Below are 26,154 nucleotides of genomic sequence, written 5' to 3'. Positions count from 1 at the left end.
AGGCCCTCACATGTGAGGTGACAGTTTTAAACTGCTGGGATCAGTGGAAGTTCCGGGTTATTAACATCAGCAATGGATGGGGCTGGTGGCTCTGGTCCCTGCAGGAGAAGGTCGGGGCCTGGCAGGCTAAGGGTCCTGGGCATGGCGGGGCAGGGAGGCTGAAGTAGGCATGGGAGAGGTGGTTCACTGAGGGGCGGTCTGGGGTCTTCCATTGGTTCTGCACCTGCTATGTGCAGGCAGCAGGCCAGGCCCTGTGCAGTGCTCATTTACTTAGTCCTAACAGGCTCAGAGAGGTGATGTGACTTGCCCAGGGTCACATACCCAGGAAGGTGTTGGGCTGAGATTCAAACTCTCTGCCTTTCTAACTGTTAATAGGTTGCTCTTTCCACTCCTCCAAGATTGGAGGTCAGAGCCTCCTGCAAGTCCCTACCCCAGGCTGTGACTGGCCCAGAGATATCCTCTGGTGCCACCCAACCTGTCCAAACCCATCCACTTGCTTCCAAGGCCATCTCAGCGCCACTGGGCCCCCAGCATGCTAGCTGGCGAGAGGAAGTGGCGAGCGCTCGGCAGCCAGCAGAGGTCGCCCTCCACCATGGGAGCCTCGCTCGGCTTGGCCGCTGCCTCCCTCCTCTGAGCCTGGACTCCTTTAAGCCTTTCCAAGTCGCTACAAATCCTCTGTGGCTGTGGGTCCAGCGCCCACTGCGGCCGGCCTCCCTCCAAGTTGGAGATGGTCTTGGGCCTGGCTCCTGGTGAACCCATGGCCTCAGCTGTGACTGTTGCCTGTCTGCCCTTGAACGGGAGTGAGCTCAAGCAGTCAAGCCACCACCCACTCTGGCCACCGGCCTTCTCTCTTGGTCTGAGCAGCTGTGAGCCTATGGGAGATGCAAAGCTAGTCAGCTCAGGGGGCCTGGAGAGGACCCTGCTCTGTCTCCTCTAGGCCTCAGTTTCCCCATCTGTAAAATGAAGGCTAGTCAGCCTTTGGGAGCCCTTCAAACTCCAACATCTTAGGATTTCTGCATCAGAAGCTCCAGCTGTTTGGAAAACTCCATCTCAACAAGTGTAGTACGCTTGGCTTTAAAACTGCAGAGCCTGTCCCAAGGCAGGCCTGTGGGGAGCCTGCAGCCCTAGGAAACTCCAGGAGAGCCGCTGTTCCACGGGAGCCCAAGACCACAGATGCCGCCCCTTTCTCAGCAACACTTTTCCTTGCACCTTATGCTCAGCTTGGCTTAACTGCACATATGTACATTTTTTGACTGCCGGTGACATCTGGGTTGGCCTGGGCTTCCCATCTCCCAGGTGAACTCTTGAAGGGCCAACCTTCCACTTTACACTTCTCACCACCAGCATAACACTGCCCGCGTTTACCCTTAGTGGTGCCTAGCATAGAAGACACGCTCAAGAAAAGTTAGCTGCTATTATGTACCTACGGCTGCTCAGAGAGAAGAATGCTGAGAGCTGAAAGGGCATCTGGGGACTGCCTGGTCCTATGTCCTCATGAGTCAGGATGGGAGGCAGGGACCGGGAGAGGGGAAGGACATAGAGGGAGGCAAGGGGCAGGTGGGGCTGGAAGCCATCTGGCTCTTCTAAGTAGGGCCCTGGGTTGTCTCTGGGCTCCCTGGAAGCACGTCTCCTGGCCTGACAGGTTGGAGAGGTACAAGGCCCTCAGCAGGCTCCTCCCGGGAAAAATGGAACGGGGTGCTCTTAGCTGCCCTACGTGGAGTACCGGAGCCCTGGAGGCTGCTGCCTAAGGTGGCGGGCCAACATCAGCTGTACTAATATCAATGTGTTTTATTGTTCCCTTTTGAGACCAAACAAGTTAACCAGCATACTTAACACACATGGATCCGGGGAGAGGGATTTGCATGCATGTGTGCACACTCACATACATACGTACCCCTTTGCACACTTAGGGAGTAGGTTCATGCACATACTTGAGTGCTGGCACAGACACACTTGAGCACACACATCTCCTGACAGCTTGCACAGGCAAGTGGCGGGTCCCCAGGGGAGCTGTGTAAGCAGTGGCGTGCAGAAATGATTCAATCACCATGCACATCTGCAGCTCAGGTCCCCCAGGGTGAGCAGTGCTGGTGGTGGTTGGGGGATCGGGGACGTGCTGTACCTACAGCCTACAGAGCAGACACTGCATTCCAAGACATCACCAGAGCCAGTGAGCTTGGGACTTGCTCACTGCTCAGCCTGGCGGCAGAGCCTGGAGGTTCAGGGGACCTACCCTGTACCACCTCTCAGACTTCCAAAAGCCAGCCCTTTACCAGCTCTCAGACTTCCAAAGGGGCAGATGTCATGGATCCGGGGTTCAGCAGTGACCTGCCAAACCTGCATGTGCCAGCATCAGTCCAGACCTGGCCCCCATCTCCCACAGCTCCCAGCCATATCTCGTGTCTGTCACATGGGGCTACTCCCTGCCTCTTGGACCATCCTCTGAAGATCACACCTTTATGTCTTTGCCTCTGTCCCTCAGTCCAGAATGCCTGGCCCCACGCATCTCCTGAGGTCTGGCTCAACTGTCACCCTCTTTGTTGGTTTCCCCCAGGAGAGCCTCTCAATTGTACTCCTATCCCCCCAGTGTGTCTGTCACGTACCCTCATCTCGGCAGTACTAGACCAGTGGTGTGTCTTTGCATCCATCTCCTCCGTCAGCAGGGATGTCTTCCAGGTATGGTTTCCCAGAGCCTATCCCAGGACCTGTTGTCAAGCAGGTGCTCCGCAATGCTCATGAGATGGATGGACAGCTATTGTCGGGCATACATATGACCCAGCATGACAAGAGCTGAAAACCCAGTGACCCAGCCCCAATCAGAGGATCTCAGGGCTGGAGTGACTCCAATAACCCAGTCCGGGGTTCCCAAAGAGTGAAGCTTATACAACCAGCGGAATAGGATGATTTTAGATGCATCATGGGCAAGCCTTTTAGATTTTCCTGGTGAAGTATTTGGACTAGAACAATTATCACCGGTGAATTTGTGGATATTATTATTTAGGATAAGGTGAAATTAGAGAGTGATGACAGACCTAAGTAAATTAAAGAAACATTTTAAACACGGTATAAATGGGATGAAAGTGACTGGGTTATAGAAGCACTGCTATTGTCTGATGTCCTCTTCAGCTTAAAGGTGAAGGAGTGGGAGCTCAGAGAGGTACAGGAGCTACCTGAGATCACAAGGAAGTTAACTCTTCCACTCCCAATCCTCAGTAGCCTGTACCAGGCATGCTGCCTGGAGGCAGAGGAAGAGTGTTGTGGTGAAGTAAAGACAGTCGGAGGAGAGTGAGTTTGTGCCCTACTCCAGGGAAGTCAGGGGAGAAGGCTAGAGGGACAGGAAACGAGAAGGGGAGAGGGAGGGAAGAGGCAGCTCCAGGCAGCTGCCCGGGACCAGCTGCTTCCCACTCTTGGCTGGGCAGCTGGAGTAGGCCCTTGGGCCAGCTTGCAGCCTTGTACAGGGTGAGGCCCCTGGGTAGGGGGTGGGCCCTGGAAGCCAGGCCTTCCCAGGTGTGAGGTTGTGGGAGGCCACTTTATCTCTTGAGCCTGTGTCCTTGTCTGTCAAACAGGAAGGTGCATCCTCTCGCCGCCCCAGTGGCTGAGGACCTGAGTAAGTGAAGTCACTTAGGGAACAGTGTTCTGAAAAGGGAAATTCTGATCGAGACAACAGCTCTTCCAAATCTAGTTCCTCTGTCCTCAACCTGGGAAGTGTCCCTGGGCCAAGACTTGACAAGGCTCCACATCTCCTGGCCACAGAGCTCAGATGCTTTGGCCTGGCACTCGAGGCTCCTGGAAGGGTGGACCCACTTCTCTTCATGACCAAATTTCCCAGCACTCACTGTAGTCTACAAGAACACCCACTGTCAATGGTGCTTAATGGGCAACACAAGGTGCCCTTGGTGTTTCAGAGGGGGTGCTTCCTGCAGGCCAGCCTCACACATTTATGTCTGACGACCTGTTCTGGGACACACAAGTTAATCTAGAGGGAGGGATGACTTACTTGGGAGAATATGTGTCAATGTTGCCCTGACAAAGGTACCACCAGCCCACTGTCCCTGCCCACAGTGGGCTGGGAACTCCAGCTGCCTTTGAGTGTGCCCTCTGGGGCATGTGACGCCTTGACAGGCCCAGACCATGCCCTTGAGGCTAAACCCTCCTGCCACTCTTGGCTGCACTCCAAATCCCTGACTCACAGGGAATCTCCTCTGACAGCTTCTCTCCCCAAAAGGTGAAGGAGGGTCAGATTCGGCCCTGGACAAGGTCAACAGGTTTTCTCTCATCTCCAAGGCTACGCCCCTGCTTTTTGTTTTTTTAGAGTGGAAGGAAAGAGAAACTAAACAACCACTGAGTAGGTTCTCTACTTATATCATCTCACTTAAGCTCAGAATTCTACCGTAATGTTCCAACTATTATTATCTTACTACAGATGAAGAAACTGAGGCTCAGAGAGGTCCACGACTTGCTCAAGGTCTCACTGCTGAGAAGCGGCAGTGCCAGGACTTGAAGCCCAGTCTGACCATAAAGCCCATGATGTTTTACTACATCATGCTCTCCACGGGGACGTGGCACACCTTCTTCATCTAGACACTTCCTTCCCTGGCCCCAAATGAGGCACGTGAGGAAGGTGACTGTCAGTGATGTGGAGTGCTGAGGATGTGCAGAGATGGGGAGTCACAGTCTCGCCTGAGGCTGTCAGGTGCTAGGCCCAGGCCACAAGACTTCCCAGGACAGCAGTGAACATGCAGTGGTCCTACCTGGCTTTGTCTCAAGGCTCTTGCCTGTGATTCCCAAGGCTCAGGTGCCATGAAGTGGGGAAGAGGGAGGGTGGGAAAAGTTCCCCAAGGGTCCTCAGAGGATATGGGGGGGGGGGCGAGGCTGGAGATGGAGCCAGGGCCCACTGGCCACCAGCTGGTATCCTCTAGAAGGTTGTAAATATCCTGAAGATGTTCTTACAGCTCTGGCTCTAGAAATAAAGAGGTGTCCTCCACTGCCCTCTTCCTACCCCAGCTCCTTAAGGCTCCCAATCCACCCACCTGCCATTCTGCAAGAGGCCCAGACAAGGGCAGTGCCAATGGCATGCCCCTAAAAGAGCCAGAAAGATCTAGATGAGCCCTTAAGGACCACTGGGGATGGCAGGGCTATGGTGCGCAGGATGCTCCCCTCACCTCTTGCACCCACGGCAAGTATGGCTAATCAGTCACCACACTCCTCCCACGGGGTCCGGACATGCTCAACCAAGCCTCCACACACTCTTCTGTCTAGCCACTCTTAACTACCTGCTACCAACACATGAGAAGAAAACTTCTGGGCACCCCATCTTTGAAAGGAGAGTGAAGAGAGGCCCAGAGAGAAGAAGGCTTAGCCTGGGGTCACCAGCCAGTCAAGGCATGAGCAGAGATCTGCATGCAGATTTCCCAATTCCTGACTTTGTGCTCTTTCCACTACACTGAGAGTCAGAGCCAGGCTCCTCTCGAGCTGACAGCCACGTATGGACCATTTAGGTGAGCTGGCGATGCTTCAAGCAACCTTCAACCCCAGCCTCACAGCAGCTTGTGGACAAGTGTTATCCCACTTTGCGGATGAGAAAATTGAGGCTCCGAGAGGGTGAGTGTTTTCTACCCAGTCATACAGGGAAGTGTGTACAGGACAGTAGCTGTTCTGAGCCTGGGCTTTTGTTTTTGCTAACTGAGTATGCATTCTCCTTTAGTTAGCTGCTAGGAACTGTCAGAATGTTTTTAAATTTCTCAAAAAAAAAAAAAATTAGGGAAATGAATCAGAAAGCAGACATTTGTTTGAGCTAAAAGTGGTAGATGAAAAAAACACAAATAGTCCTCATGGCTTAGATCTGGAAAGGATTTGGGGATCTGCTCAGGCCTATCCTACCATTTACAGAGGAAACTGAGGCCCGCGCAGGGGTGGGGCTAGAGGTAGAGCAGAACCTTGAAGGTCCCACGGTAGGTAAGAGGTGGAGCAGAGCCCATACCCAGGCCTCAGGGGCCCCACTGCCCTCAACTTCTCTGCTCTCTGCGCCCCTAACTATGTCCGAGCAGCCCCTGCAGATGCTTGTCCCGGCCAGGCCTGCAGCCACACACAGCTCAGACAGAGGCCTGCCCCGGGGAGCAGCCTGGAGGTGGGTATAGGGCAGGACAGGCTGGCTGTGGCAGGCCCGGCCAAGCCCGACAGGAGCAGGGCTCCGTTCCTACCAGGAAGCATCTACAGTTCCCCGGGAGAAGCCCTGTGAGGGCCCCCTGGTACTACATGGAGATTTTCAACATCCCAGCTGAGCTGAGGCTGGCACACTGACCCCACAAATGCCCTGTCCCGACACAGGGCCTGTGGTGCAAGGGGTGAGTCAGCTGGGCCTGGCACCCATAACCATGCCTGTCATCTCATCTGCACTTGGGAAGTCTCTGGGTGTGAGGCTACTCCGGGGCTGGGACACCCCCATCCCGCAGGCTGGGAGTGGGGGCCTCAAACCCTCCAGGAACAAGCTGTGTACCCCACAGGCAACCTGAAAACATGCTGCCTGAATATCTGCTGAGAGACAAAAATTCATGCCAGCACTCCAAAGCTGCATGCTGACTTGATGTTCTAACTGTGCAAGGTGCTCTACAGTTTACAACGTGGCGGTGTCATAACCTCATTTGGCTCTCCTGTCACCTCATCTCACACGAGCAGTATAGTTAGTGGTTAAGGATACCAGGCTGCCTGGGTTCAAATCCTGACTCTGCCACTTGCTAGCTTCCGTGACCTGGGGCAAAATGCCACCTCTGCATGCCTCAGGCTCCCCATCTATAAAATGGAAGCAATGATAATAGCACCTACTCCATGGGCTGCTATGCTCGTTGAGTGAGTCAGTGAACAGGACGCACTTAGCACAGCCCGAGCACGTGAGTGAGCAGTGGCCCTACACAGGGCCCAGGTGGGCCTTATCAGCTGCATCGCAGACAGGAGGAAACTGGGGCCAAGAGGAGCCGATGCCTGCTGGGGGTGGGGGGTGGGGCTACATGCCACCACCCCAGACTAGACATTAAAGATCTTCAACTTCTTTTTTCAAAACCTATTCTGAAAACTTATTTTTCAACCTTGCAACATCTTAGGCAGAAGCTAAATTTATGCAACAACGAAAGGGGATGTGCTCTGGATGGAGGGGTGGAGGCGAGCCTGCCCGCTCCACTCACCCTCACAGAGGCGCCTCTGGGAAGCCCCCGTGGGCCCAATGCCAGGCCTCAGAGGACGTGGGTGGCTGAGGTGGGGCTGTGCCCACCAGCCAGAATGCCAGGTTGAGGAGCTGCAGGGACTCATCTTTGTGCCAACGGCCAGTGGTGAAAAGTTCCAGAAGAAAGGGATAGGGTTGAAGCTTTGGGACACGTGAGCTGAGCACTGCTCCTCCAGGGCAGCAGCCTGGACGCCCACGTGACGTCTGTCCAGGTGTGCAGTGCCACTGATGGAGGCAGGGAGACCAGAGAGGAACCACCGCCTATCCTGGGCAAAAGGAGGGCGGAGGCAGGGACACTCCACACCCCAGGCATGTTCTTCAGAAGCCAGTTCCCCTGAGATCGTCCCTGAACAAAGGATTCCCTGGTCAGATGGGTTGGGAGAGAGCTGCACGTTCTGCCCTCCTCCAGACTACTCAAGCAGACTCCCTTGTGAAGGGCCTTAAAAATATGGCTTTTCATAAAGTTCCTGGACGGCAAAACACTTTTTTCAGTAAACACATTTTACAATCCCATAGAACTAGTTTTCCCTGGAACTGGCTTTAAGAAATTCCCCCCTAAAGGGAAGGCTTGTAGCGTGGAGAGGCTGAACAGCCGGGAGAGAGAATGCAGAGAAAGGAAAGGCAGCCTGGCCGGCTGGGGGAGGGGGACCTGGAGGCGGAGGAGCTAGAAACTTTAGCGTCTAAGGGAAGAGAAGCCACGGGGTGCCTGAGCCAAGATCTGAAACTGACCCCCACAGGTGACGGGGACCTTGGATTCTGAATCCAATATCATGGCCAGCTCGACGAAGCCATCGCAACCTCACCAGCTAGGAGCCTGCCTGAGGGCTCCCTTGGCCCCCTGCCCCCAGCAAGGCTGGCCTAGGTCAGGTGAGCAGCCCAGACTACTTCCTCAAAAGGCAAAGGCCAGAGTTGGAAGGTCGCATGAGCTAGCTGCCTGAGGCAGGGACTAGGTTGGCCGAGGGGACTGGCCTATTCCCTGCCCCACCCAAGCCATGAGCTCTAAAGGGAGGGCTGCCATGGCCACAGGACCAGGAGGCCCGGACAGCTAGTCTTCTCTCTCTCAGGCCGTGGGGCTGGGTGGCCTTCTGGCAGACACTCGGAAATCTTCGCTCATAATTATGAATAATAATGAGAACACCACGGGTATCATTAAGTATCTACTGTGTGTCAGGCAGCACATTTAGCATTTTAAGTGAATTATCTTTTTGTAACAAGATAGCCAAAGGTAGAGTGATTAGCACTATCTACAGATGGGAAAACTAAGACTGAAAATGATTGAGGAACTTACCCCAGATCAGAAAATGGCAAAGCTGGGACTCAAACCCACATCTGTCAGACTTCAAAGCCCAGCATCCGCCCCATAAACCCAGTGACCTCGGCAGCATCCTAGGGCTGGGGCTGGAGGAGCCTGGGCCGTGCACAGCCAGGCACCGGGCTGTCCTGGAGGGGCTCTCGTGCAGTCATCGGCCAGGTGCGGTCTGGGCCAGCTCTGTACCAGCTATGCCCAGCCAAGCTGGACACGTGGACAAGAGGCAGCCATCCTCAGGGGGCTTCCAGTCGGGGGGGTGATTCCTGAAGGAATGGGGCTGACTGAGATGTCATCTACTTCTTTCCACATCCTCCAAACCTCTGAGGATGCAGAGGACACTCAGCATTTAGTGAGTACTTGCTCTGTGCTAGGCCTTTTCACACGCATTAGCTCACCTAATTCTCACACTGACCCAGCAAGGTGGGCACCATTGCTCAGATTTTATAGATGAAGAAATAGGCCCAGAGAGGTTATGTAACTTGCTCAAGGTCACACAGTGGGGCATTAGTGTTGCTGGGATTGGACTCAGGTTTGACTCACTTCAAAGGCTCTGGCCTCATCATGCAGCTACCCTGGCAGTGTCCATTTGGCCTGATGCAGGGCTATAACAGGGTTCAGAGGAGGGATCCTGCCACGTCTGGGCCCACATCAATCAATGTGTAACCGAGGCACTCAGTCCCTCAACTCTCACGCCTTGATGAAACTGGGGCTGGGTGAGATGATTCCTAAGGCACCTTCTAGCATTAATGCTCTGGCAGGAGGCTAGGGTAAGAAAGGCTTAAACAAAAAAAAGTAAGATGGCATCTCAGACTTCCAGAAGCCTAAGATTCAGGTGAAGGCAGAGAAGCTGTACCAATCTACCCTCCAACAGTGCCCACCACGGGGCTATACTAGGGAAGGCCCAGGACTGGGCTGGGGGCATCCCACAAGCTTTCTGGAGGAGGAGGGGTAGAGCCAAGCCCCGAGGGCCAGGGGGTTTGGCCCCCAGCTGGCTGGGTAGAGGGTCAAGACGTGGGGGTGGGCTGGATGGGGCAGGGAAGGCCGGTCTTATTTTGGAAACAAAACCATATGCCCAGTGCCCTTTTGACCAGGCCTGGCCAGTCAGCCTGGCAGGGTGGCACCAGGGTCTTTCTTAAGGGGGACAGTGTTGAAATGAAGCAGGATGCTCACAATCCATCTGCTCTTTAATTAACTCACCCTACTGCCTTAAGTGATTCCCTGCTTACACTCATTCTTTTGAAAATTCCAAAGTGCTGTTTCTGACCTGTGATTTACTATTGCCGTACGTCTCTATAAGCAGTGTTTTAGCTTAAGTGGCAGTTGCATATTAATTACAAAGTTAATTATGTGCTGTGTAATCATGCTGTAACTCATTAGTTTACTCTACACTCTGAGAGCCTCATGCTAATAGCAAGATCTGACAGAGGGTTTCAGGAATCACCAAGAAAGATTTGTTGAAAATCCAGAATGGGGCTGAAAAGGATGTGAGACCCCATCAAGATGGCTCCTCGGGACCCATTTGCTTGACCTGAGGCCAGGTCCTTGTGCCCCTCGTGGCTGTTGGTGGGATAGAGCGCTGGGCCTACGCTGCCTGGGGCTCTGAAGGCACAGAGCCTGGGGTGCACAGTACCTGAAAACCCTGTCTGCTGAGGACGCTGGAAAACCCATGGGGGTCGTGTTTCTTCCCAGCGGAAGTGCAGGGATGGGAAAAGAGTTTGTTTAAAATTACTTATGGAACAGAGAGTCACTTCTAGGTGAAGAATTAACTGCTCAGATCACCATAACAAAGTGGCCTGGGAACACTGACCACGGGGCGGACCTAGGAGGGGCCTGGACAGTACTGAGCTCCAAGGCAGCTGTTCAGAAGAGCGGCCAGGCCCTGGGAGGGAGGGGGGTGTGTCTAGGATTTGGAGCAAGGTCTCTTTTCCTCTTTTGCCCGCTCCTCTGTATCCTCCAAAGCATCCTGGGATCTGGAAGTGAACACAGGCCACATTTCTCTCGCCCATCTTTCCTGGTTTGTATTGTCTCCTAACAAAATGACCGTTGGGGTCATTGGGACCTAGCTGTGGATCCTGACCCCACTCCTTAGACAATTCGAAACCTTGCTGGGGCCCAGATGCCATGTCCGTGAAAGGGGAGAACTCTCTTGGCCTCCCTGCACAGGGATCAGAAGGTGGACAGGAAGGAAACGGGGGCACTCGGACCTTGCCCATGCCTGACTGCTCTAGGGTCGGGCCAGGGGATTCTTTTCTAGAACCATTTCTTCCCAGGCCCCATGTTGTTGGCCCTGAAGAATCACCCATGATCCTCCAATGGCATTTAAAATTCAATATGAGTAAAGACAGGCCTTCTGCAAAAACTCTTTTCTCTCTGCAAATCTGCGAGTCAAATTTTAAGCCATTGTCGCATAAGGGGCTACAAAGGCTGTGACTAACTGGACATAGTGATCTGTGGCTCAGACCCTCTGCTTTCCAAATATAAACCCGCTTGTTTTATTTTTGCTGACAGCTGAGTGAACAAACAATTGTGGAAGTCGTTCTCCTTCTGGCTCCAGTCAACAAGAGGAGAGAAGGACTGGGAGCCCCAGCTGGCACGGGAGGAAGATAAAAAAGAAGAAACAAAACATGCCCTCATACCACAGTGGAGTATTTAAAGACAAGGTGAGAAGCACAAGGTCGGGGGCAGATTTCATTTCCAATCATCTCAGCAGGCTCAGGGAGGAGGCAGGAGGCTGCCTACTCGACAGTTTCAGGGGGCATCACTTCTGGAGGAAACTCATTTTTTGACGGGGGGGGGGAGGGGTGTGGGGGGGGGCGGGGGGGAGGGAGGGAGTGTCTTAACAGCCAAAGCACTGTGGTTTCCTTTCCAGGGAACACATTGGTTTCCCTGGCAACAGTGAAGCCCCACCTCCAAAGTTCTGCTGGGAGACCAAGGCTTGGCCTGGGATGCTCCCAACAATTATCCATGGCCAAGGCCTCACCATCCTGCTCGCCTGGGCAGTGAGCTGGGTGGGACAGGTACAAAAATGTTGGCTCTGCAAAAATGTGGGCACTGGTCCCCTTCTCTCTCCCCTGCACTGTGCAAGCAGCTACTCACCCCCAGATCACTGCTTTCCAAGGGTTATGGCCGAGCAGGTAAAAATGCCAAAAACAGGTTGGGAACAAGCATCTGTCTGACAGCACCCGAGGACCCCGAGGGAGCCGTAAAGGCTCTGGGGTGTGCAGCCGATAGACCAGCAAGGCCGGCCTCGAGTCCAGCACACTTCAGCCTTGTGTGGCTGGCACAGGGGACTGTCTCAGAAGAAAGCAGGTCTGCATTTCTGAAGTCATGGCCATCCATCCAGGCTTGCTCATGTGGTTGCAGAGGCGCCTTGTAGATTTTAGACCCCATCTTCGCAGAGAGAAATATTTAAATGTCTGGCCTGGGAAGATGGATTGGTGATCAGGTGTGGGAGGGAGTCGAGGGTGACGAGAAGACGGAGAGGAGAGGAGGCAGAGAGGGGGCAGGCGATCCCATCTGCAGAGCACTTGCACGGCCAGGCACGGTGCTACGGGCAGCACATATATTATCTCATTTAACTCGCTCTCCAGCTGCCAGTGGAGCAGGTAGAATTATTCCTCGCTGGAGGGAACTGAAGGGTCAAGTGACCTGCCAAAGGCAGAGAGGTGAGTCACACCTGCCAGTCTGTGAGCTGGTTCTCAGAAGAGGGGCAGGAGGAGGGACAGGGGCAGGCAGAGGAGAGCCGGTCTGGCTAGCAGTTTACTCCTTCGTGGTGAAAGGGAGACAGGGGTTCCCGGAATTCTCCCCTCCACTCTGCTCCCCTCCCCAGAGCCTCTCCCCGACATCTAAACATCCCCAGGAAGACAGGCCTGAGACCAGAGCCACCTGGAGGCTGCAAACCAGAGGCCCCAGTCCCCACACTCAACCTCAAGGCAGATGTAGCACTGGCTGACATTCCCTGAGGGCCTGATAGTACATCCTTTCTAAGCTTTATCTCCTTTAGGCCCAGAACAGCCCTGCGAAGTAGGGAGTAAGAGCCCATTTTATAGATGAGGGATTAGGGGCTCAGTAGAATGTCCAAGTTCACACAGCGAGCAAAAGGCAGAGCTAGGACTCAAGCCCTGGTCTGATGCCAAAATCCAGGTGTACTCTTAGCTAATGATGATGGCCAAAACTTCCTGAGCCCTCGACACATATTAATTTATTTTACTTTCTCAACTATCCTATGGGGTATAAGCTATAATGAGCTCCATTTCACAGATGGGGAAACCAAGGCACAGAGCTCTGTAAGCAGCAAGGCCAAAGGCACACAGCTAGTAAGCTGTAGGGCCAAAGTTTGAACCCCGCCAGGCAGGCACCTAAGCTCACACTCATAACATGTATAACATGCTGTTTCTCCAACCACTGGGACATCCTGCTTCCCAGCCTTGAGTCCTGATTTGGGATAGTTCTGGGATCCTGTAAGGCCAGGCAGCAGTTGGGGGCCCAAGTTTTTCCCTTACTAGAGCTCAGCTCCCTGGCAAGCACCTTCTCCCTCCCTGGGGAACGTCAGGCAGGGCCTGGACTGCAGTGTGTGTGTGCGCGCACGCGCACCTCAGGCCCTCGCTGCACCCAGGGTGTGCATGCAGTGATTTATAACCCTCAGAGAAAACAGAATTGCAAATCTCACCCACAAATCTTCCCTATCGAGGTACTTGTGACAGGCAGACATGCCGTGAATTCCTGAGAACAGGCAGGCCTCCCCTGGTCTTGGCTCCTCCTGCTCCCTCATGCTCCCTGCTCTCGAAAAGGGCTCAGGTGACCAGGCCAGCCACAGGTCAGCTCTGCTGAGGTCCCTCTGGTGGCCAGCAGTCTGGCCAGCTCAGCCCTGGGAATGGTCACCAACCTAGGTGGGCCCAGTCCTGCTCGTCAGAAACACTGGCTCGTGAGCGACCCAGCTCCAGGGAAGCCCCATGAGGCACAGGTGACCTGTACCTCCTTGTGGGGCCCACCACCCTGCCGGCCCTCACGCTCCGTCCTCACTGCTCAGAGGGTGGGGAGCAGGGTCTGTTAGTGCCTACCGAGCTAAGAAGGAGGACTAGCGAACTTCTAGTGAACACGTATGGTGCACCTCGTACTGTGCTAATGTTTGAGGTTTGTCTCCTTTGATTGGCACACTGACCCTCAGGGGCAAGGCTCAGAGAGGTTATGTGACTTGGGACTCTGATCTGAACACTGCAGGCAGCCTGATTCCAGAGCCCCTGCTGGGAATCACTTCACCATCTTCCCTCAAATTCTCCAACCCTATTAGGAGTCCTCAAGCCCTGTCCCTGGCACAGACGCTCACTCCCTGTCCCCCAGTGGAGATAACAGGAGTGCCCAGGCTTGGGTCTGGTTGAGGTCACCCCATTGGTGTTTAACCCCATCCAAGTCCCACAGCTGTGAACCTGGGAGATGTTTCTGGCTTCTGCACACCCGGAACCAGTGCTGCCACACTCTCGTTCACACTGTCTCCTCCAAACACAGCCCCAGCAAAGCAGCAAAGGAATGCATGCACTCTCCCCCAAACCTCACCCTGCAGTCTTCCTCAGCAGCTGGCATGGTGGCTACAGCAAACACCTCTAGCCAGTGGCACCCAGCACCTGGGCCCTGTCTGAGGTTTGTGATAGCCCAGCCAATTCCTCTGCTGCCCCACCCACGGGTAGGGCAAGAAGGAGGCTGCCATGCCAAGCGGCAGTCAAGGGCAGGGGTAGGCCCCAGTCTTGGCTCTGCCCTAACCTGCTGTGTCCCAGGCCAGTCTGCTGCCCTTTCTGAGTTTGGTCTTTTCTATCCAGAAAATGGGTTGGGCTCGCCCGCAGGATTGTTGGGAGGTTTAAATTAAATGAGCATGAGACAGCCCTTGACCCTCTTGAGAGGCATGCATGTGCATGCAGGCAGACACACATGCACACACTGCACACGTGTACACATAGACACATGCACATATGCACATCCACATACAGAGCTGGGGTGATGTTGGGTTACAGGAATCCCAATCCTGGCCCAAAGAGCACTCCACACCAGGCCGCCCTTCCTGGGAGGGGTCTCTCAGGCCTGGCACCAGGGCAAGAGAGCCGGCTCCTCCTCCTCCAACTCAGACTCCCTCAGCCCCAAACCTATAATCCCCGGCAAGCAAAATGACAGCCTTGCCCAGCGGCCGCCCTCACTCAACAGGCGGAGAGCCGGGTGGTAGCTGTGGTGGTGGCTCGGAGGCAGGCCTGGGACACACAGCTGCTAAGTCAGGGGAGGTCAATTGTGGGGGACAAATGCCATGGGGACCATGGGCTTTGGGGCAGGCCAATGATGGATGAGAGGGAAGAGGGGAAAGTGGCAGGCACAAGCCCCAGAATTGGCCTGAGGCTGGCCCTCTGCAGGACAAGGCCCAGGTGGGTCAGCAAGGGGTCGTGACCCTGGAACCAGGAGCACAGGGTGGGCAACTCTGCCAGGGAGGCTGAAGGCACAGGGCCTGAGACCCTGAGGCAGGCTGGCCAGGCATCTGGAGGCAGCAAGGCAGGTGTTGTCCACAGTTTGGGGTTTGGGAAGCTGCAAACACACTGATTCCTGGGCTCTGCCTCAGTCTCCCTGGGAGGGCCGGGTAACCTGCATTTTCAAATGAGCCCCTGTGATCTGGTTGCAGCTGGGCAGCAGGTGGCTGTTTGGGAACCCTGGAATTGCCTCTGTCCCAGGGAGGTGCTGGGGTTTCTCCTGCCTGTGCTGCCTTCCCCTTGGCACCAACCTCCATTTGGCAGGAGGACAAGCCACAACAGCGCCATGGACACCCTGACCGTGGCCCCGAGCCTGGCTGCTCACCCCCTATCTCCTCAGAGGCACATATCTGTTTGTGGGCAGGGCCGCAGGACTGCCCCGTTTACTGAGGCCAGTCAGCAAGGCTGGGGTCAGCCCCTGAGCACTCCTCCCGGGCCGCCTGCCCTCCAAACCTGCTCTGGCAGGGAACCTGTCACCACCCCCTAGAATTGCTAGGCTCTCAGTCCAGAGCCACGTGGATTCTCGGCTCATCTCAGGGAACTGAGGGCTCAGCCTCCTGGGAAAGGGACATCCCAATGCAGGCCATGCTGCCCTCTCTGTGGCCTCACACACCCTCTGTTGGTCTGGGTTTCCTCATCTTAAACAAGAAGCAGGAGGAGCTTGACTTGGTGATGTGCAGGCAGCGAGGGAAGGGTACTTAGGGTGGATGGAACGGCTTGAACAGAAGCTGGGGTGGGAGCAGTTGGAAAAATGCCTAAGTGGGCTTGGCCAGGAGGTTGGGGCTGAGGCTGGGTCTGGTATGAGGGTTAGGGTCAAGGTTGAAATTGGAGTTGGGGCCAGCTTTGAGTTTCTCTGACCAGTGCTGCTAAAAGGAAAGTGCTGTATGGGCGCTTAATACCCCTAAGCAGGGGCCCTTGGCAGCTGTCCCAATGTCTCTTGATCATATGGAGGAACGGGCCTAGGATGCCTCTCAGAGGGAGGCGGCACTGTTTGCCTGGGGCCACTCCAGAGGGCCAGCTTGGGCTCCCACCCCATTGGGAATCCAGGGGAGAGAAGAGGTACAGCCAATCTCCCTTGGACCAGCCGGAGCACAGGGGTGGCAGGGCTTGGTCCTGCCCAGCGGTGCCGCCCTCAGACTCAAACCCTGGAGTGACAGGCTGTGGGACAGGAGGTGCCCAGGCCCTGGGGAGAAAAGGACTCATTTGGGCTTTGGCCAGGGTCAGGGCCATGGAGACTGCCCAGCTCAGGCATGGAGCCAAGGACTCCTGCCTGGGGCCTCTGCGGGCATAAACTGTGCTGGGTCAGGACTCCCTATTGGCATCCTTACAGCCACCATCGCACTTAATGTCCTACTGGATATTTGGGGACCCAACCTCTTCTAAGAGGATCATGTTTGAGGACAGGTCACCAGGATGACCTGGGTCACACAGGAGTGCTGGCACGTGCGCAGCCTGGCACCTTCCGGCAGTTTCTCAGTCCGTGCCGCTTGAGAAGCCAGCAGAGCCCCAAGGCTGGTCTCTGCTGTGGAGCGGGCCCACTGCCCTCTCCTGGCCCCTCACCTGCTGTCTTTCCCCTCACTCTCGACCTCCAGGATGGCATGAAGCAACGGCCAGGAAGCGGACAGATGCCTCGTGGTAGGAGAGGTGGATGAGGGGCCCGTCAGCAGAGGATGGGGCCTGCCTGCTTCTCTGTGCCCAAAGATGGTGACCTGAAGCCAGAGGTGCAGTGCGAGGGTGAGCGGCACAAGCGGCAATTGTTCCTGCAGCCTGCCCGCTCTGTGCGCCTGCTCACCCGCTGCCCAGTCCCCACTTGCCACAGCCTCACCAGCCCCTTCCCTGCCCCCTCACAGGCCTGAGATGGCTGTTGCCATGGCAACCCTGCTCATTCAGTCCGGGATAATGAAGCCAATGTGTTTTTCATTTCCATGAGCTGGAGTGCGGCTCCCTCTCAGGCCCTCCTCTGGGGGAAGGGGCAAGCTGGAGAGAGAGCATGTGGGGCAGGACCAGCGGAGGCACAGACACCAGGGGAAGGCAGTGAGACCTGGAGCCACCAAGCTCTTGGCCCATCATAGCATCCATGTGCCTGGACAACGTCAGCTAGAATGGGAGGCCTCCTTGCCAACCTCCAGGCCAGGAGAGGTGGCTTGGAGCCAGGCAAAGCAGGGCTCCACTTCCAGCTGTGTGACCTTGGGCTAGTGACACTTCACCTCTATGGTCTCACTTCAGTAGAACTAAGTTCACCAAGCATTTACTGCTGTTCCTGGAGATCCAGAGAGGACCCAGACAGAGGCCCTGTCCTCTAGGAGCCACCAGGTCAGCAGGAGCAGGAGTTTGTACTGGGCACGTTACTAAGATGTAAAAATGAGGCCACTAATCTTACTTGTTGCTGCCTATCTTTGAGCTACTGTTGGGGGGAGTTATATAAAGTTATGCATGTGAACATACCTGGCGCACACAGTAGGTGTTTTATAAGCACTAACCTCCCTCTTTTCTTCATCCTGGGTCCCTGGCCTACAACACAAAGACAGCAAATATTTAAGAAATTCTCCTGTGTGAGTCAGCAGTCACAGCTGCCGTAACGCCTCTCCGTCTTCCTTGTGTCCATTCGGCCAGAGACGGGAGGGGAAACCAAGGCCTGAGCAGGGCTTGGCTTGGTGGAGGGCAAGGTGGCGGTGTGGTGGCCTTCAGCCAGCCCACACCGGTTGGTGGTAGCAGGGCTCATCTGTGGCCCAGACAGGGAGAGCAGGGCTGTCTGGAAAATCCGCAGCCCACATTTGCCACCATCACACCCCCTCCCCCAGCCCCTCTCCAAGGGCAGGAAGCCAAAAGCACTCAGGCAGAAAACCCTGGCCTGTCTCCCCCTCAATAATTCAATCACCTTGGAGGCCGGCAGCCCTCTCTCCTGGCTGAGCTGACAGATTACAGGGGGAGGGAAGGGAAGCATGCTGAGGGAGGGGGTGGGGGAAACCAGGAAAGCCAACAAGCAAAAATCAGAGCAGGGCTTGAAAAATGAAGAAATAAACCTGCCAGGAGGGAGACAGCCTAGATCTGTCCTCCATAAAGCTGTCTTAGGGCCACCAAGGACGTTGGCAGGTGGAGCGGGCCGGAGATGGCTCCTCCTGGGATCCCTGCCACTCCAGCCCCTCTGGGCTCCAGCCCTTGCCTGGTGAAGGTGGGGAGGGGGTGGGTGGGTTTTTGGGTTAACAGGGGCAGGAGTGTGGGAGGCATAGCCATGGGGAGAAAGGGCTGGGCACAGGGCCTCTTGTCAGGTTGACTCACTGATACCTGCACACAGTAGGCGCTCAATGCCAGATCGACTGACTGAAGGAATGCATCGTAGTGTCTGCAGGCAGCTGCCAAGCAGGGCCTTTGGAGCAGGCTGACCAGCCTCGAGGACTCCAATGGAGCCCATAAGCACACTTCACAGATAGGGAGACGGGCCAGGCCCAAAGTCACACGGCAAATCAGAGCTGCTTGGGTTCTCCAGTCCGGGGTCCAGGCCAGGCTGCCTTCATCATGAACTACAGGGTTGGAGGCCTCTCCCCACTGTGTCCCGATAGTGCCACATCACACTCAGCCCAGGCCAGGGCCAAGCAGACCTGTGCAGGAGGATACGGCCCTGGCCCTCCTCTGGGCCCCTCCACGGGGCCATTAAGAATCATGTTTTCTAGGAACATGGAACGACCCTGAAACCTGCTCATAACATAAGTCCAAAGGAGAAGGAATGAAAATTATGAAGTGATCAGAAAGAAATACACCAGAATGTTGACCAGGATGACTTCTGGTTGGGAGGACTGTAGGCAGTTTTTATTTTTCTTCTTTCAACTTTTCTCTGACTTCCAGACTTTCTACAACAAGCGTGCATTATTTTTACAATAAGGAAAAAAGGAGATTATTAGCGTTTAAAATAAGTAAGTCACTTCCACTAAATGCTACTTGTGCTAGATTCTCCATTTACAGGACCAAGTCAAAGGCGCTCTTGTGGGTTAGGCAGCAGCTTTGTTTAGGCACACATGCCCACTCATGAGAGCCCGCCTCCATGGCCTGCAGGCCCTTGTGAAGTCACTCCAGGCAGGAAGAAGGGGACCAGGGCTGCCCTCACTTTGCTGTGTGGCTTTGGGTGAGCCATGTACATCTCTGTGCACTGGTGCTCTCCACTTGCCCTTCTCACCTCACAGGATGAGTGCTGAGGACTAATGAGCCTGAGATTTCTTGAACTAAACTTGGGAAGGCTTCACGAATTAGGGGCAGAGGGCTTCTCCGATCGAGGGGCACTGCCTGGGGCAGAGGGGGCAGCTGAGGTGCCTCCAAAGACTGAGCAGGCAGGCATAGGGTGGAGGAGCCAGGTTGAGAAGCGCCAGGAGGCAAGGGGCCAGCTTTCATCCCCTGTTTACAGTGGAAACACAGACTTGAAAAGGTTTCACTTTTCCACTGTTTTTGTGGCAGTGCTGTGGGGAACAGGGCTTCCTGAGAGCAAGGCCAGCTTTCCAAGGCCACACCGAGTCCAGCCCTGCACTGGCCTCCAACAGGAAACATCATGTTTTCAATTAACAAGTCCCTGCCAGGCGACACTCCAGCAGCCCGGCTGTGCAGGGAGAGCAATTCCAGGCCCCACCTAGGCAGGCTTGGCAGAGCTCCAGGACCCCGGAGGGACCCCATGGGATCCCCGATGGGCTTTGCTCTGGGACACCTCCTGCCCTGGTTGCCTGGCAGTTTATATGGTTTTGTTAATAGCTGATGTGCCCAGTGACTCCACTCCACCAGTTCCAATCCCTGGCCTCCTGGTTCCCACATTAGCGAGTCCTACTCCTTTGCTGGACAAATGGGGAAACTGAGGCCCACAGAGAAAACAGGCTTCCCAATGCCACCAGATTAGTGAAGAAAGTATGGCCTCAGCTCAGTTTGGCAGATTCCCAACTGAGTCCTCTGGCAAGGTGGGACTGTCCTGCATCCCCCATGTCCCTGCCATGATGGCAATGACAGCTGACCTCCACTGCATACCTAAGAGCCAGGCACTGTGATCACATTTAAGCCACAGAACAAGCCCATGAACTGTCTGATCTTCATATCTTACGGATGAGGAAACTGAGGCCTAGAGGGTTTAGCAACCTCTCTAGGGTCATGGGGGTGGTGATCACGGAGCTGGGAGTTGTGGACAACAAAGCCCCCTTCTCACCCATTCCCAATGCTGCTCCAGCTCTGTTCCTAGGTGCTTGGAACCGCCCTTGCCCAGGCTGGCCGAGAGCCTCACTACCATGCAGGTCCTGCCAACCCCACACATCTCCAGGTGCTTCTGGAAATTCCGGGTAAACTGAGCAATGCCTGCAGCAGGGGTTTGTTCAGACAGTGTGCATGAGTGTCTCGGGCTGCATTGGTGGACAGAAGGCTGTGTCCTGGCATTCAGCGGGCCCTCGTGGCTGAGGCCCACCCGCCTACTGCACAGTGGGGAGGGGATGTCGGGAAGGCCTCGGACCTCTAACAGCCTGCGCTTCTTTCCCCTGCTAGAACGTCAGCTCTGAGGGCATGGACCTGGGCTCCTGCTCACTGAGGTTTCCCAACACTCAGGAGAGTGCTGGTACCGAGTAGGAGCTAAGTAAACATCTGGTGGGTGACTGACTGAGGCAGGCTCTGCTCCCATGGTGGCTTTGTAGAGGCCTGGAATCTCTTCCTATTAGCCATGTACCTACAATGTTTCTAGGGGAAGAGGAGATACATCCCTGCCCCAAGGGCCCCCAGTGCCAGTGTAGCGCCCCATCCCATCGCTCCATGGCAGCTACCCGCCCTGGCCCCATCAGCACAGCGCCAACCCCATGCCCCGGCTCTCACTTTCTGGGACTCACTGAGCTCCAGCAGTAGACATAGGACACATTTTCAGGGATCATAATCCTTTGCTTGTTTGTGTTTTTCACGAACTGTCCCCTCCCAGCTTCTTCCCATCCAGTGCATTCCTGTTCCCAAATGGGAGCCACTTTCCAGGTGGGTGATGTGCACTAGCTTCCAGGAGTCCTATAAGCTGGGCCAGGGAGGCCCACCGTAGACACGGACACAGAGCCTTCCAGGCACAGGGAACACCAGGGCTGCCAAGGAGGCGGGCGCTCGGGGCTCAGCTCCAGGCTGCCCTCCTGCTGGCCCACGGGGAGCCAAGCTGTGCCCTCAGGAGTGGGGAGGGACCTGTGCCCAGCCCAGAGGGGCAGAGACTCTGTGTGTGTGTGTGTGTGTGTGTGTGTGCAGGAAGGGGGAGGGACATACAAAGACAGGCATGCACACATGCTTGCGCATACCCAGAGAGGGAAAATGAGAGGTTGAGGGAAAAAACCAGCAAGAGACCCAGTAAGAAAGAGGGCATAAGTGAGGGAGGACTAAGAGACAAAGCAGCACCAAGATGGAGTCAGGAAATGGCCCAGAGACAGAAAGCATCTGTGAAAAGGGCGCCCCTTGGAGTTGTGCAGTGTAGCTGCACTGGGCAGGACAAACACAAGCCATGGGAGGAGACATACAAAACATGATGTGTGAAAGAGACACAGGGAGACAAAGGACGAGCATGAGAGGGAGGGCCACTTGGACAGGGAGATGGAGCAACCAAGATGGATGAAGGCGGCAGCGGGGCAGGCAGGCAGACAGTGCGAGCACACAGATGGGCAGCTCCAAGCCCTGGCAGACTTTTCTGGGAAGACTTGAAGCCAGCGGCAGCCTCCTTCCCTGCTTTGTGCTGCGAGGTCGGCATCTAGGAACTGAGAAGGACGGGCTGCTGAACCCCAAGAGGCCCCACCGTGTCATGCGAGGACCCTCTTACTCTGCTCCCTCCAAGGCCTAGTGAGACCCCACACAAAGCACACTGACCGTTCTCCCTCCTGTCTTGCTCCTTCACTGGCCTCCAGCTCAGGCTCAGGGAGAGGCAGGGGAGGAAAGGCAGGCAGAGCGGGACGTGGGAAAGCCCCAGAGAGGGCAGGCACATGCAGAGCTGCTGTATCCACCTCTGTGCTGACCCGGGCCCCTTTGGACAGGCCCCTTCTGGTCTCTGGGCCTCAGTTTCCCCCATCCCAAGGAGGGGGGGTTGTCGGCTCCTCAGTTCCCCCAGCCCCTAAGGTCCTATGTCTCAGAATTTCACATTCAGCCACATCTTGGGGTGCTCCACGTTTTCTGTGTACTACCCCCTACTCAGCTCCCATTTCTGAATGAACTTTGAACTCTTGAGACCCCCTTGCCCTCTGGGCTTGCATTTTAAAGCCCAGAGGTACAGAAGAACATCTCAGCTACAAAAGGGCTACCCCAGACAAGCATCCCTTCCCTGCTAGCACCCAGGGGAGCACAGCTGCCACCTGACCACATTCGGTCTCTGCTCTCACATGCTGGATTTCATTGGAAGCTCAGTGAGAAATGACGTAGCAGTGCCCTTCTATAGGGCATCCCTTCACTGGCTCCTTGCCTACCCACCAAACAGAGGCTGAGCCACCATCGGGCCTCATCACAGGCTACTCCTCCTACTTGTGTCTCTGGAGCCAATACCTGGGTGGCCTGGGACTGGCTGTGCCCCTTGTCTTTGCTCAGGCTGTTCCATCCACTTTGTCTCCACTTTTCCCTGCCCTTCCCAGGGGGAGCTGCCTGTCTCCAGTAGTCCTGCAGCTAAGACTACCTTGGTCACAAGAACCACCTGAGTTGATGCTGGAAAGGGCTCTGGGGCCCTGATCTGGGCAGGCCTGAGCCGTGGCTGTGCTGGCCGCTTCAGCAATCCCAGCTGAATCTGGGGAGGCACCCACTCCAGGCCTAATCCTCCCGGGCTCCGGGGAAGAGGCCCTGTGCTCCTCATTTTATGACGGGAGGAAGAGCCTCTGGGAGGTCAGGTGACCTGGCCTTACATAGGCCTGAAGATTAAAGAGTCCCAGGCTGTCAGAGACAACACTGATACCTCCAGGAAGCCTCCTCTGACTTCGCTGGCAGAGGCTCTCCCTCGGCAATGCCCACAGCAGGTCCCTGTGCCTGGGATCGGGCAGAGGGCTCAGGCTTGAAAGTCAGACGCAGCCGGGTTCAAATTCTGAACCCACCTCTCAGCAGCTTTGTGATCATGGGCATGCTACTTAACTTCTCTGTTCTACTGCTTGCTCATTTGCAAAACTGGCTCTATGAAGATTAAATTAGATAATGCATATAAAGTACATGTGGCAACTGCTAATTAACACAACTAACATTAAGACTCCCCCAACACACACACACATACACACACACACGGCAGCATACCATTGTGATTAGCAGCAAGGACTGGGTCTTAAATCCTGGCTGGGTGACCCTGGGCAAGTCACTTGTTCTCTCTGCTGATCGAGGTATATTCTTATAATTATTCCTTATTACTCTTCAGGAGACCCCTCCTCAAACCCTAAAAAAGTAGCAGGTTGTCCTTGGGGCCTGAGGGATTTGCTGGCAATTGGGACCTGCAGGCTGCCCGCTGACCCTCTGCATCCTCTTCTGCACTCACAGCCACTAACCTCTGTACCTTCCAGAAGCTCCACAGCCCGAGCTCTTTGGTGGACCAGGCAGGCGCAGCGCAGCCCTGGAAGATGGGCCTGGTGTCTCTGGTAGCTCGGTCTTGGTGCAGAGGCAGCAGATTTAGAAAAAATTATATTGCACTGAGATTAAATGTCTTTAATTCCTGTTGAATCTCCCATCTGACTCACTGCCTCCTCTTGGGCTGGCCCCACAGTCATTACCATTTAAACACCTGAATTATCAAACTGCCCGACACCAAAGGCTGGCAGATAAGTTACTTGTGTTATAAAACACCTATTCAGGCGACGGGCCCATTCTCTAACCGCTGGGTGTTCATCTTCTCACAGAGCTGGGACGGTACGGGAAAGACCTATGTAAAGATCGATAATGAAAGACTTCAAATGATTTTTCAGAGAGGTTGTGTCTCCCTCCTTCTTCGTGTAAAAAAGACGCTGCAGAGGGCTTCAGCACTCAGGGGGCGGGGGGCAGGACAGCCTGGAGTTCAAGGTCAGATGACATGAGTTCCTATCCCAGCTCTACCCCCTGGAGACTCTGCTGTTTTCCTAAGCTCAGTTTCCTTCTCCATAACACAGAGATGATACTGGCCCTCACCTCACGGGTGTTGTCAGGATCAAGGGAGATGATGCACTGCCAGTAGATATTATTATTATTATTATTGTTCTCATTATTGTGACCATGTAAGGGCCCTGTGGTTTGCCTGTCCTCTGCCCTTCAGTGACAGAGCCGCGGTGGGCACTCTTTTTCCTCCTGTCCCAGAGGATCTAGGGTGGGTGGGTCTGTCTGGAGTATGAACTGAATTGTGTGAAGAAATGTGCCCCAGGGAGGCTCCCACTACTCTGCAGCTGGGCCCCGAGCACCTGCACCCACCGTGTCCCTGCTCAGTCAGATGCCACACCGAGCTCTGGTGGACACCCGCTACCCTGGGTTCTGAGAAATTGTGCTGGGCTGCTCTTGGCTCTGTTCCCCGTCCCCAGGCCTTGCCCCATCTCCTTGTCCCTGCGGCTTCCTGACCTGGGTTCTCAGTCGCTCAGCAGATACCCGAGTGTATGCCATGTACCCTTCATTCAATCAGCATTTATTGAGCACCCATTATGTGTTGTTCATTCCCACAACACTTAAAGAACAGCTACTCTGCTGTTCACCCACCTAATAGGCATATGGCCTACAACACGCCAGGCCTGAGCCAGTGGCTGCCACAAGGGATAGCCCCAGCCTCACTCTGTCCATTGGGCCTCTTTGCTGCTCCCTGCCACAGGAGAGGCCCAAGTGTGTGCCTGCTGATGCTCTGGTACAAATGCCACCATCCCAGTCCCACTCCCCTCTCACACATGCATAAGAGATACACGCACAGGCATCAATCCAGGGTCCTGGTTTGGACCACATCCTGCTGTAAGGCTGTGACTTTTCCTGTCTTACCCCTTGCCTGACCCAAAATCCTTGAAATCCTTTGAGTCGTCAATCTGCTCCAATCAACCTCCTCTAGGATGCCTTCCAGAACCCCTTCTCCCCGAGGACGACTCCTCCTTGATCTCAACCCCTCCCTGACCCCAGGGGCACTGAGTATCACTAATTCTGTTTCCTGCACGCGAGCCTTGCCCTAGACTGTGCACTACCTGAGGGCTGCCATAGGGTCTTCTGCTTCCTTGTCTCTCCAAGATCCATGAAAACAGTAGGTGCTTGCTAAATACCACTGTCTTACTGACTGCAGATGGAGAATGTGGAGAGGAGGGACTGGCTTGTGCAAAGGCCTGGAGGTGGGTCCTGTACCAGGTACTCGGAGTGAACTGAGGAGATGGCTGGGCTCCCAGCCCTGGAAGGAGACGAACGGCCCAGCCTGGCTCCACCCAAGGCTGGCTGTGCAAGCAGGATGCCAGTGGTCAGAGGAGCTCTGGTCCTTTGTCTGAGTGACAGCGCAGCCCCGACTCTGAGCCCTAGGCCCTGACATCATCCCAGGTGGGGGGCGAAGGCCCCAGCAGTGAATAATTCCTTCTCTGTCACCTGCCAGGGCCCAGCCGCCTCAAAGGAGGTCTCATTAGGACAGGGCTGGCTTTTTCACCCCTGCTGATTAACTCCCCTGAGTGTCAGTGAGTGGAAAATGGGAGGGAGCCAGGGAGTGAGGACCTTGTCATTTATGGAGCACACTGCTCTCTGCAAGGATAGTCCTGCAACCCTTGCATGGGGGCTGCTCTGGCTGGGGCAGGAGGCCCTGAGAGCCGGGTGAGGCTGTTGACTTAGGCTGACATGCAGGTCAAAGAAGGGCCTAGTGTTCAGGAACAGGTGGCCCCTCGGTTTCTGTCCTGAGACGGCCCTGTCTCTTCCCAGGGGCTACAGAGGCTGGCTTAGGGCTCAGGCCTGGCAGGGCTGCCTGTCCCAGATGGACCGCCCAAGAAGAGATGTGGCAGACAGCACAGCCCAGAGAACAAACTGTAAGCCAGGAGGCCAGGGTTCCAGGCCTGCTTCCCACTGTCTCCTTGCGTGACCTGGCAAGGCATGTTCCACCCCGGGCCTCAGTTTCCCCATCTTAGAAAAAGAAGGGGCTCTACAGGGCCATCCTCCAGTCAGGACACTCCAGGCTTCCAAGTGTGTTAACAAATAAGGCTCCAAGGCCCTCAGAGGAGCCAGAG

General features: G+C 55.3%; 1 protein-coding gene across 14 annotated transcripts in view; it reads right to left on the bottom strand.

Annotated features, from left to right (window-relative positions):
- Window positions 1–26,154, bottom strand: part of ZMIZ1 (zinc finger MIZ-type containing 1) — a 237,553-nt gene that overhangs the window by 114,017 nt on the left and 97,382 nt on the right. The window lies entirely within an intron of this gene.

This window comes from Equus asinus, chromosome 2 (assembly GCF_041296235.1).
Source record: "Equus asinus isolate D_3611 breed Donkey chromosome 2, EquAss-T2T_v2, whole genome shotgun sequence".
In the NCBI taxonomy this organism is placed as follows: domain Eukaryota; kingdom Metazoa; phylum Chordata; class Mammalia; order Perissodactyla; family Equidae; genus Equus; species Equus asinus.
Note: the sequence above shows the minus strand (reverse complement) of the source record. Positions and strands in the feature narration are given on the sequence as shown.